Here is a 13011-nt window from a genome sequence, read left to right as displayed (position 1 = left end):
TATGGTAAATAACTAAGGGGGAAGAACACTAAATGATACTACAACCCTCTTGCACTGTATGATCCGAATTATATACTAATAGACAGGGTGCACATTCCTTGAAATAATTATATTGTTTTTGATTTGATTGAAGTTCTGTTAACTCGTACTCTTTGTAAATTCGTGTATCTTCATATATAATAAACTGCCACGTGGTAAAAATCATCCACTGAATCCTCTAGAAATTATAACTTGCGCCACGTCGTCGCATTCGTATAAACTTCGAAATTCTAATTGTTTTACAAAAATAGTCTCGTAAAATATAATGGAAGAATAATATAATATTTCAAATAATATTCTTTATGATCTGTTAACACTTAATAGTTATTGAAGTCGACGCATCAAAGGCATAAACTTTAAAAAAACCATGACTTACATTTAACTGCACTGTCTTGTCACCTTGTCAAATATTTTCTCTGGCCTCGTTATTTAAATCAAAAAGGATCCTTTAAAAACGTACGTCGACAAAAACATTGCGAACATTATAAGTTCCTCCAGAAGTGAGATGAGACCAGAAGTACTGAGCTAACCAAATTCTTCACTCGGCGAAAGTGAATATTCTTGATAACACACCAACGGTTGGCCCTCTGGTAGCGGTTTCTGAATTTTCCCTCCAAAACGGTGAGACGCTCGCGGTGGTAGACGGCCGAACTAGATTCAAGCTCCCGCTTCTGTGTTCCGCGGCTTTAGGTTGAGGGGAAGGGGGTAGGAAATGTTTTTGGAACTCGACCAATTTTTTTTCTCAGTAGTGTAGGCGCGTGGGAAGCGGCATAAAATCCTCAAATTTGTTCACTAGTGCCAGGATCTACTATCAATGCTAGAGCCCTTCACTTCTAGTCTCATGTCACTTCTGGTTCCTCCTACTAACCAACGACAAACGTTCGCCGAAACTGTTCATCGTCATAGCTTCTCTTGGCTGGTAAGTACAACTACAAGACTCGGCTTGAAGCGATATTCGTATTTTTAAAGTGTATTGCAAAAATCTCTGTTAATATCAGGGGAAGATGCCAGACATAATAATTGGGGTAATTTCTGGACAAATCTCGACCCTATTTGGCATTATTTTATTTTAAACATCTCAATCACCTCCATACCGAACACAAATCTAGATTAGATTAAAATTAATAATTAAATATGATTTTTCCACCGCCGAAGAGAAAAGCTTATCGAGCTTAGTGACTCCAGAGTATGATTGGTCTAAAGAAGTTATTCAAGAGTGTCCCAAAAATCAAGAACAAATCTCACTTGGGCTCTTATAAGAAATAACCCAAGCACTGGCGAAATAATACACCAACACTACACCCCTCATTGTCTGGACAACTACAGTCTAAGGGGAGTACTGAAAATGATTGATGTTCCACAAATTTGCATAAATTTCAAAAACATTCATCTCGTAAACAATACTAACAGAATAAATTGAAATGTCAGGTATTATGTTTTGATGTTCACTTGACATTTCTTTTCGATCTATCTAGGTTTTCGTACAAACAAAACCAGAAATCACTTCCTACATGACTCCTTAAAGGTACCGTGAATGACTTTTAAATTATAATTCAATGCTGTTGCATCATTCCGTGAAAAAACCAATTGTGTGGGAAAACTGGGTGATTCTTGCGTTTTCGTTTTTATTCAAGATGGCCACAGTCTTAAAAATGAAGTTATTCCTACCCATCAATTGGAATCAAAAACGTGTCGTGAGAAGAAATCTCAGGTCAGTTCTGAATTGAGTTTTCGAATATTTAAATTCGTCACTGTTCCTTTAAACCTTACTTCTCATTGTCTGGTGATGTCTATCCCCTCCCACTTTTATTAATTTAAAATGAATCACGTAAAAACGCAAGACGGCGAAGCCATTGCCAACTGTACAAGATCCTCAACTGATCAACGACAAACGTTCTTGTCATTGTCTAGTGATGTCTATCCACACCCCCCGTTTTAATTGAAAACGAATCATATAAAAACGCATGACGGCGGAGCCATTGCCAACCGTACAAGTTACTCGTCAACGAACCAACGACAAACGTTCACCAAAACTGTTCATCGCCATCGCTTCTCTTGGCTGGTAAGTACAACCATAAGACTCGTCGGCTTGAAGCGGAATTCATATTTTAAAAGAGCATAGCCAAAAACTTTCTAATTATCTTCGATGTCTCGAGAGTTATTACTAAAGGATCTCTAAAACTTTACAAGCCGATGGCCTTTACGAAAATCAGGGCTGCAAGCTGTAGACGTTTAGCAAATATTTCTATTAGAGACGTCGTTGAACAATGGGGATGTAGTCGGTGGTCCGTTTCAGCTGGGAATGAAACAGGGATTCAATAGACAGCATTTTTTAGAACCTCTAAAACGTTCGCGCAATTAGATTTTGTTTTTCTTAAACGCCTTAAGTGTCTTTGATTATTTACTTTAAACTTATAATTATAACTATTCAATCAGATAGAAATGCTGTTCAAGTGGGTCTTTGCCATTCTGATGCTGGTCAAACTTAGCTACTGCGATGCAAACGAGTACAGTAAGTATCTAACTGGAATTCGTTAGATAATAATTCAAGCAAGCTCAATTAACTCTCCGAATGACCTACGTCACGGAGAGGTATTGTTCTGGACGTTCTGTCCATGTGTCTGTCTGTTTTTACAAAGGTCGTAGATTAGTATTAATTTTACAAGTAGAGCTCAGCATTATTACCGATTATTCATAAAATAATTACATAATAAAATAAAATTCATTACAAAATAACTGTCAGGCGAGAATTTCCTCGGCATTCACCCATAACGTAAATCATATCGAACTTTTCGCGATTAGTAAAACGCGCCATCATAACGAAGAACGAAGCTAATTTAATTCGTAGGTGGGGCACACTTCCGAAGTAAACTACCGTAAGATAACCTCGTATTTACGGCCTAGAGGCCACAAATCTAAAAAATAACCCTTAATGCACATTGACCCTTGTTAACAGCCGCAACAGTTCTGCCTTTCATGGCAGTAGGTGTTTTTTTGTTGTCGTTAGAAGGACATTAATTTCCTGTTTGTTGCAGGATTAATCTTGCAACATTTATGATAAAAAGCAAATTTTTCATTAACATTATTGTATTGATTTATTAAAATTTCGCATTTTTGTGATTATTTGAAACTACATGAACGATTTGTTTAGTGGATGCCAGAGAATTCTTTCATTAAATTTCCATGAGTCTGGAAAATGTACTACAATTAATTTCCTCATTGATCTCGCGTTTTTTTTTCATAAAATGTCCGAAAAATTTGGGCACTCTGATCTTTTCCACACTGTATATTAATGGACAAGGTGCACATTCTTTATAATAATTATATTGTTTTTGATTTGATTGAAGTGTGGCTAACTTGCACTTTTCTTATATTCATGTATCTTCCTATATAATAAACTGTCACGTGGTAAAAAATATGCTTTAAAATTTTATTTGGGAAATAACGCTTGACAATAAAAGGCCGAGAAGCGATAGCAAAACACTGCCTTAATGATGACGTCATCTGTGGCTTTGCCAGGCGTCGGGTTGGTATAGGACTATTCGCGGCTCGACTCGAGTCGAAAAAACGGCTCGAATATTTTTATTAAGAAATATAATAAACTGATGTTATCAAAATTCAATTAAAGAAATAGCTTATTGAGTTCAGTGACGTAATTCTTGAGTCTGATTGGTAAAATCTCAATTCGGCGCTTGGAAGAAATATAAGAAACACTGGCGCAATAATACAACTATATATCTCTTATTGGCTGGTCAACTACAGCCTCAAAGGCGCCATGTTCACGTTAATGTGAAAGGCACTTAATGTTTCAGGCATTTGAAATAGACACGAGTCACATTCGCATTATTATTGAAGTACAATTTCCTATTGTTTAGGAAATGTCCTAAACAATAGGAGATGAAAAATATTATATAAATTATGTTTTACGACTTTCGTTAAAGGCATCGTGAAAGAGTTTCAAAGCTGTTTCATCATTCCGGGATAACATTTTGTTTCAGATGACTGTTTCTTGAAGTTTTCCTTTATTCAAGATGGATGCAGTCTTAAAAATTAAGATATTTCTACTTATGAATAGAATTTAATAAATTAAGGAGGAATTTTAGGTTAGTTTTTGAATATTTATCTTGGTCACTGTTCCTTGAAACCGTACTTGTCATTGTCTAGTAATGTCTATTCCATTCCCCTTATTTTATTTCAAAACGAAGCATATAAAACCTCGAGTAGGCTGAGCTACTGCCAACTGTACAAGTTCCTCTTCAACTGACCAACGACAAACTCTAGCCGAAACTGTTCATCGTCATCGCTTCTCTTGACTTGTAAGTACAACTACAAATCTAAGCTTGAACCGGAATTAGTTTTAAGCCACAATGTTTGATGTACATTTATACAAAGGGCGATTATTTATAAAAGTTTATTGCCAAAAACATTTGTAAATAATATTTTAACTTCAATGTCTACGGAATTATTTCTAAACGATCTGTTAGTTTACAAACCGATGGCTTTTAAGATATTCAGGGCTACAAATTCTGGACGTTTCACTAATATATCTTTTCGAGGCTTCGTTGAAAAGTGGGGATTTAGTCGGTGGTCAGTTTAAGCTGGGAAAGAAAAATAAATGGGGATCGAAGTGGATGTCCATCTTTTAATAGCCAGCATTTTTTTCAACCTCTAACGCGTTCGCGCAATTAGATTTTTTGTCTTAAACGCTTCAACTGTCTTTGATTTTTGACCTTTGTTTGCAGACTTACAATTATTCAATCTTTTACATCAGATAGAAATGCTGTTCAAGTGGGTCTTTGCCATTCTGATGCTGGTCAAACTTAGCTACTGCGATGCAAACGAGTACAGTAAGTATCTAACTGGAATTCGTTAGATAATAATTCAAGCAAGCTCAATTAACTCTCCGAATGACCTACGTCACGGAGAGGTATTGTTCTGGACGTTCTGTCCATGTGTCTGTCTGTTTTTACAAAGGTCGTAGATTAGTATTAATTTTACAAGTAGAGCTCAGCATTATTACCGATTATTCATAAAAAGAAGTTGCGAGTGCAATAAATTTTCAAGTACAACTTCAGTGGATAATGCTAGAGTACGGATAAATGTAAAATGACCGAACTCTTCTTGTTAGTAACAGTTTTTAGCCACATCGTTTGATATACATCTAACGATGGGGGTATTAGTTTGACTTAGTCTGAAGAAGAAGAAGTATCGTTCGTCTTTTTAAAGGGAGAGTGAAAAGATGGATTTTTGATTTTCAAAGATATTAATGAACAAATAGTAATATCTGTAGTCTTTTATGAACACACAAATTTATCTAATTGCCTTACCTAAAACGAGAAATTTCATTCTCTCTTTAAAATTTCTCAAACTGTAAGCCATGACTTTTCTAAGAATCCAAACTTTCTTTACACAAAGAAAGAACTCAAGTTGGGTGTTTTACCGAATTCTTTCTCTTTCAAACGCTTCTGGGCATACGTTCATGTTAAAAATTTACGTCTATGTTCTAGACTAATCGAGGGGGTAATCACTAAAACTATTAAATTAATAAGACGCGATAAGTATGCGTTGGCATAAGTTTATGTTGTAAAGTTAAATGAGCGTTACGCGTTTGATCATTTTAGCATTGCTAAGGGTAACTCATCGAGAGGATAATCACTAAAATATTACAATTACAGCATAAGTAAATTTAAACGGGTAATAATTTTATCACTGTTTAGGGTAGGGCATCGAGGGGCTACTCACTCTGATTTTATGCACGGTAAATCATTTACGCGTTGTACTCATTAGGGTAAGGTACAGAACGGTTATCCACTCATTATGGTAGGGTATAGAGGGCTATTCACTCGTACGATGTGGCTACTATTACGAGCCCTTGGGTCGTCTTGTTACGTTAAGAAAGGGTAGGTCTTTGGCGACAGTCATTACGACTCGGAGATTTAGTATTTTGGCTTACCCAACATGTTTAATTTATGATTTTCTTTAATGCAGAATGTTCCGAGGAAAGGTACAAACAGTGTAATCAAACAATGAAATGCCCGGGGGTGACGAAGTTGGAATGCATGGTGAACCTCCCATATAGGTGGGAAGGAATGACTGATGAGGAATACGAAAAAGCGAAAAAGCTTCCAATGGACCACAGCTGTCTTTGTAATTTTCAGGAGCGGATAGGTTACAATAGAAATGAAGGCGTTTGTAATTGTAGGGATCGCAAGGCGTATGGGTAAATTTAGAGGGAAAAACACTAAATGATAGTAGAATAATACTACCACCCCCTTGCACTGTGTGACCTGAATTATATACTAATGGACAAGGTGCACATTCTTCATAATAATTATATTGTTTTTGATTTGATTGAAGTTTGGTTAACTCACACTCTTTTTAAACACATGTATCTTCTTATATAATGCACTGTCACGTGGTAAAAAATAGTGCTTTCAATTTTTATTTGGGAAATAACGCTTTTCAAGTTGACAAGGTCGAGAAGCGATAAATACATGCAAACATTGCCTTAATGATGACGTCATATTGGTTGTGCTATAGACGTCGGGTTGGTACGTGGTTCACTACAAATGGCGGGGAGATTGAAACAACCTCATTGGTCCCGTACAATACACCCTGAGTAACCATGGAAGTGACAAATGGCTCAATAATGTTAGCGTCACCTAAAGCACCAGGCTGTTTATGATTTCAATACACTATTCCATCAATTTCAGATGAGAGTTTGACTCCGTTTTTCTGTTGGCCTATTTTTGATCAACTGTAACACACTACAGAGCGAGGGGAAGATGCCAGACATAATAATTGGGGTTATTTCTGGACAAATCTCGGCCCTATATGATATTATTTTATTTTGAACATCTCAATCACCTCCATACCGAATATAAATCTAAATTAGATTAAAATTTCTAATTAAATATGATTTTTCCACCGCCGAAGAGAAAAGCTCATCGAGTTTATTAGTGACTCCAGAGTCCGATTGGTCTAAAGAAGTTATTCAAGAGTGTCCCAAAAATCAAGAACAAATCTCACTTGGGCGCTTCGAAGAAATATACGAAAAATACAACAACGTTAAATCATTCATTGTCTGGACAACTACAGTCTAAGGGGAGTCTAGTTCACGTACTAAAAGAGATTCATATTTGAGACATTTGCATAAATTTCGAATAATTTAAAAAAAATAATCTCGTAAACAATACGAGCAGAATAATATAAAATTTCAAATATTATGTTTTGACGTTCACTTGACAGGTATTGCGGTCTGCGTTTTACGTATAAACATATTAAAATTTAACGTCGTACGAGACTCTTTAAAGGTATCATGAAAGAGCTTCAATTTATAATGCTGTTTCATCTTACCGTGAAAAACCCTATTGTGCGAGAAAACTGGGTGATTCTTGCGTTTTCGTTTATTCAAGATGGCTGCAGAATTAAAAAGAAAGTTATTTCTACCCATCAATTGGAATCAAAAACGTGAGAAGAAATTTCAGGTCAGCTGTTCTGAATTTAGTTTTCGAATATTTAAATTTGTCACTGTTCCTTTAAACCGTACTTCTCATTGTGTAGTGATGTCTATCCCATTCCCCCTTTTTTAATTAAAAACGAATCACATAAAAACGAATGACGGCGGAGCCATTGCCAACTGTACAAGTTCCTCGTCAACTAACCAACGACAAACTCTCTCTCCGAAACTGTTCATCGCCATCGCTTCTCTAGACTGGTAAGTACAACCATAAGACTCGGCTTGAAGCGGAATTCACAATTTAGAAAAGCATTTGACAAAAACTTTGTAAATATCATTCTAACTTCGATGTCCCAAGAGTTATTAGTAAGGGATCTCTAAAGCTTTACAAGAAGTTCGCTTTTGAAGTATTCCTGGCTACAAGCTCACTAAAATTTATTTTCGAAACATCCTTGAACAATGGGGATAGCTGGACAAGGGGAAAAAATTGGGATGTTCATCTTTAAATAGCCAGCATTTTTTAAAAACCTTAAAACCATTTGCGAAACTAATTTCTTTGTCTTTGATCATAGGTTCAAGTTTGCAGACTCACAATTATTCAATCTTTTACATCAGATAGACAATGCTGTTCAAATGGGTCTTTGTCATTCTGATGCTGGTCAAGCTTAGCTACTGCGATGGAAACAGTGTCGGCTTTGGAGGCCCTGACGGCTTTGGAGACCCTTATGGCTTTGGAGACCCTTACGGCTATGATTATTCCATGAATTACAGTAAGTATACTGGAATTCGTTAGACGATCATTGATTTTGGTCAAACATAATTTTTTCGTAGTTCAGTCGAATTTTAGATTTACAATTACTGCGCAAGCAGACTTAATTTTATCTGCGAGTGACGTAAATCACTTAGGAAATTCTTCCGAATGATTTTAAAATTCAAATTAGGTTCAGATTTTAAGGATAATTTTAAATAAGGACCTCCGACCAATCGCGTAAGACCCTGCCTTCCTGTTAAGAAAATTCTCGTGGCACGCTCCATGTCTCGTGCCACGATTGCCACTTCGCGCGAAAACTTTATTAAATCACATGATAAAATTCATTCGGCACGGAACGTGCCACGCGGATTTTGTTAATAAAAAGGCAGGGTGTTACGCGATTGGTCGGAAGTCCTTATTTAAAATGATCCTTAAACTGAGCATAATTTGAATTTTAAAATCATTCGGAAGTATTTCCTGAATGTTTCACTATGCAGACTGGTCTTGTAATTAGTAGAAGAATTGATAAAAAAACACTTGATTTTCTACTTCACCCTCCCTTTAAGTCTCAACAACTTGGAAAGGTTATTATTGCGCTTTGTGCAGCATTGAAATTTAAATTAAAAAAGTGGTTATGTTAATAGTTTCGGGGCTATGTTAAATTCGAAACTCGCTGCCCACGACGTTGTTCGAACGGCGCTTTAGACGACCAAGTTGGTCACCCCTGGGTTTGAACTTTGGAGACAGTCGTCTCGACTCGGAGAGGCATCATTTCAGCTTTTCCAACTTGTTTCATTTATAATTTACCCTAACGCAGAATGCCCCGAAGACAAAAGGAAACTCTGTACAAATGAGACGGTGCAATGCCCGGAGGGAACGAAGTTAGAATGCATCATGGAACTAGATCGTGAAACTATGGAAAAAGAGCATGCAAAGAAACCTATAATGAAGCACAACTGTCTTTGTATTTGCAAACACGGTGATCGGTGCAAGGGTTTCCCTTGCCCTGACAAAAGTGAACCTTACACCGCTTGCACTGGTCGTAGCGCCGAAATGATGAGTTTAGGTTACGATGAAAATCAGGGATACTGCATTTGTAGATCTTCGGATTGGTAGCCAGAGCCCTTTGGCTACCTACCGAAATGTCCTTTTAAACTTGACCTTTCCCGCTTAACCGATGATTTAAATACAAAAATGTCTTGGAAAAGAACAACCCATTCATATTTCTTTTTTAATATTAATCTTTCGATTCAGTTGATTTAATGCACTATAACAATTAAGTTTCCCCCTAATTATTTTGTAGGGGGAAAAACACTAAATGATAGTAGAATAATACTACAACCCCCTTGCACTGTGTGAGCTGAAGTATGTAATAATGGACAATTTGCACATCATTAATTATAAATAATTGTTTTGGAAATGATTGAAGCGTGGTTAACTCGCAATCTTTGTAATTTCACATATCTTCCTATATAATAAACTGTCACGTGGTAAAAATCATGCTTTCAATTTTTTTTTCGTAATTAGCGCTTTTCAAGCTGATAAGAAAAGACCTTAATGATGAAGCCATTCGTGGTTGTACTCGGTGTTGGGTTGTTACCGTGGGTCAATACAAATGGCGGAAAGATTCAAACAATCTCTTTGGTCCCGTACATTACACCAAGCATTATTTAAAGTATCTAAGTACAAAGGCCACAGACAGATCTCAGTAGTAATCCATTGTCATTATATCTAGTTGTTACGATATTTAACCCCCCCCCCTCTCATCTCAAAATTATTTTTAGGTAAGTCAAACAGAAAAGAAATACCTCATACGGCGCCATCTCTCTTATTATCGCAAAAGCTTAATAAGCTATTTTTAGAACCAAGGCTTAGGGCAATATTGAAATTTTCATTGTTAAATTTGAAAAATAACTTACCAGGAGACATATCTTCAAAGACAAATTTTCCGTTATTTCTTAATGAAAAAAATATCTTACATTAAAATTAATACCTTCAGCGATCATAAATACTATTTTCACGTAAACACGCGTCTGACGTTTTATCTAAGAACACTCGAGTAGATCTGCTAGAGCAGACGAGAGAGAGGAAGCATTGGAACACCGGGTGACGTGATGACGTTTCAAAATCAGGGTGGGGCATAAGGATTTTTTTAACTGGACATTAGGCCAGCGACCCCCTGGCCTAGAATAAATAAACTGGTCCATGACCACTAGCCAGGGCACGTCGTCTGCTAAAATAAAGAAGTGGATGGATAATTAAAATATTTGGCTTACTGTCTGGACTCTGGTCACCCTTGAATTTTCTTAGTGATCCCGTGGACCACTGACCCCCCTCCGATTTAATTTTTAAACTGGTCATTTGCCCTGTGCCACCGCCTTATTTCCCACGCTGTTCAAAATAAATAGACTTCCGGTTTGCCGCTTGTGCCCGTTTGGAACATCTACCTTCGATATTTTCGAATCTGCATTACACCAAATGTGGATGAGAGGGAAAGTATGACAATGGCCATAGAGCCTGTGTTAAAAAACGCGGACATGAAAGTTTCGCCCATAACTATTTAGTTTACTAGTGACTGATGGACTTGCAAACTCGCGACTGAAAGTACTTCAGACATTTATGCTCCTTGGTTTAACCATAGCCCCCTCGATCACGCGCATCACGACGCAAGCTGCTCGCGCCATAGCTAAATTACCGAGATTTGTTTTAAACGTATCTAGTTTTATGTGCTCTTCTATTGCTTCGATAACCTTACTTAAATCCATATTATACCTACAAATACCTTTTAAAACATTACCAGCTACTCTGTCCTGACTACAAACACAAATACACAATAGCAGACGACGGTAACCGCGTAACCGCGAATTAACACAAGACCTATTTTAAGGGAGTGAGTGAACAGGCCGAGTATAGCTACGCCAATAAAACGGTCAACTACGGCGAAACTCTGATGACTCGCGACTTTTGGCCGTTTTCATACTTTTCCTCTCATCCACTTTTGATTACACCCAGATTAGCCATACCATGACAGCACAAGGGTTCTCATGATATCATTAGACCATATCATTAATTACAGAATTGAGGCAAACACCAGAGGCGGGGAAGGCCGTTTTCTTGGATAAATTTTCCAGGCGTTAGCGCTACACTTCTCCCTAAGCCTTTGCAGGCCTCTAATGGTGACATTACTCGTGGTTCTTGTATTTTGGGTTAGGAAGGCGCATGATTCACATAATTTCAAGGGAGTTCACCTAATGGTAGCGTACAGTGTTACGAAATAGAAAACAAATCAAACTTGCATGGTCACTTGGCCGAACCACAAGAGGAATAATACACAAAGTGAAACTCCCGGGCCATTTGTCTGCCAGCCGCAGTAAAAGGCACGCCAAGTTCAGACAAAAAGCATTAATCTTCCAAACATTAAAACTTAAGTGTGCCACGTCGAATTCGCTCAAATAAAATTAACCCGTAAACTATAATGGAAGAATAATATAATAAAATTTCAAATATTACTTTACGACATGCCTATACTTAAAAGTTATTGCAAGCATAAACTTTAAAAACCCATGACTTACAAGGCTCGTTAAAGGGATGGTGAAACAATCTCTAGTTATTTATTTTTAGCTAGAGATGTAACAAAATATTATCAAAGAACATGATGTTTAGTTATGAAGTTTAACATCTACAAAATCAAATTAGTTTCAATTATAGTTCCGTTGTAATTTTAAAATGGCGGGTGTTAAAATATAGTTAGACTTAGAGATCATTTTCATTAGTAGTAAGGCAAGTGAATATGTACTTAGTTCAATATCCCTTTGAACTTGACTGCACTGTCTTGTCATCTTGTCAAATATATTACATGGCATCGTTATTTAAATCAAAAAGTATCCTTTATAAACGTATGTCGGTGGCGCTATTGCCTACTTTATTGTCAACTAACCAACAAGAAACTCTCGCCGAAACTGTTCATCGTCATCGCTTCTCTTAACGGGTAAGACTCGGTTTGTAGTGGAATTCATATTTTGAAAGTGTGTTGGAAAAATATTTGTAAATATTTTTGGAACTTCGATGTCTCGAAAGTTAATGCTGAATTGTCTCTAAAACTTCGCAATACGATAGCTTTTAAGAAAATCAGGGCTACAAGCTCGTGATGTTTCGATAACTTTTCTTTTCGAGACATCGTTGAACAATGGGGATTTAGTCGGTGGACCGTTTAGCTAGGAAGGAAAAACAATTGGGGATTGAAGTGGATTTTAATCTTCAAATAGACTACATTGTTTTGTACCTCTTGAGCGTTTACGCAATTATTTTTTGTTTTTGATTATTGGTTTTAGTTTGCAGTCTTACAATTATTCCATCTTTGACACAAGATAGAAAATGCTATTCAAGTGGGTCTTTTGTCATTCTGATGCTGTTCAAGCTTAGCTTCTGCGACGCAGACGAGTACAGTAAGTAAATAATAATAATAATAATAATAAAAATAATAATAATAAAAACTAGAACTCGTTAGACAATCATTAATTTTGGCAAAACATAAATTTTTGTAGCCGAATTCAAGATTAATATTTACTTCACAAGCAGGCTTAGTTATCTCTCCGAGTGACGTATGTCACGGAGAGGTTTTGTTCCGAACGGTTCTGTCCATGTGTCTGTCTGTCTGGGTGTTTTAACAATAGTCGCAGTTCTCGTATTAATCTAACTAGAACGACTCGGCATTAACTCTCCTCAAATTAGTGATTAGCCGATTATTTATAGAAATAAAGTT

General features: G+C 36.7%; 1 protein-coding gene across 4 annotated transcripts in view; it reads right to left on the bottom strand.

Annotated features, from left to right (window-relative positions):
- LOC149709417 (protein king tubby 1-like) overlaps positions 1 to 13011 on the bottom strand; it is a 168426-nt gene that overhangs the window by 63971 nt on the left and 91444 nt on the right. Inside the window, exon 1 of one of the 4 annotated variants that reach the window (XM_089864760.1) lies at positions 10169 to 10299. The exons of the other annotated variants lie outside the window; for them this stretch is intronic. The gene's annotated coding sequence lies outside the window, so the exon portion shown is untranslated. Of the gene's footprint in view, positions 1 to 10168; positions 10300 to 13011 lie in introns of those variants that run through there. 4 annotated transcript variants of the gene reach the window in all.

The sequence above is a fragment of the Phalangium opilio genome, unplaced genomic scaffold, assembly GCF_054372755.1.
Source record: "Phalangium opilio isolate 3A_F unplaced genomic scaffold, DU_Popi_V2 ptg000013l_1, whole genome shotgun sequence".
Classification (NCBI taxonomy): domain Eukaryota; kingdom Metazoa; phylum Arthropoda; class Arachnida; order Opiliones; family Phalangiidae; genus Phalangium; species Phalangium opilio.
Note: the sequence above shows the minus strand (reverse complement) of the source record. Positions and strands in the feature narration are given on the sequence as shown.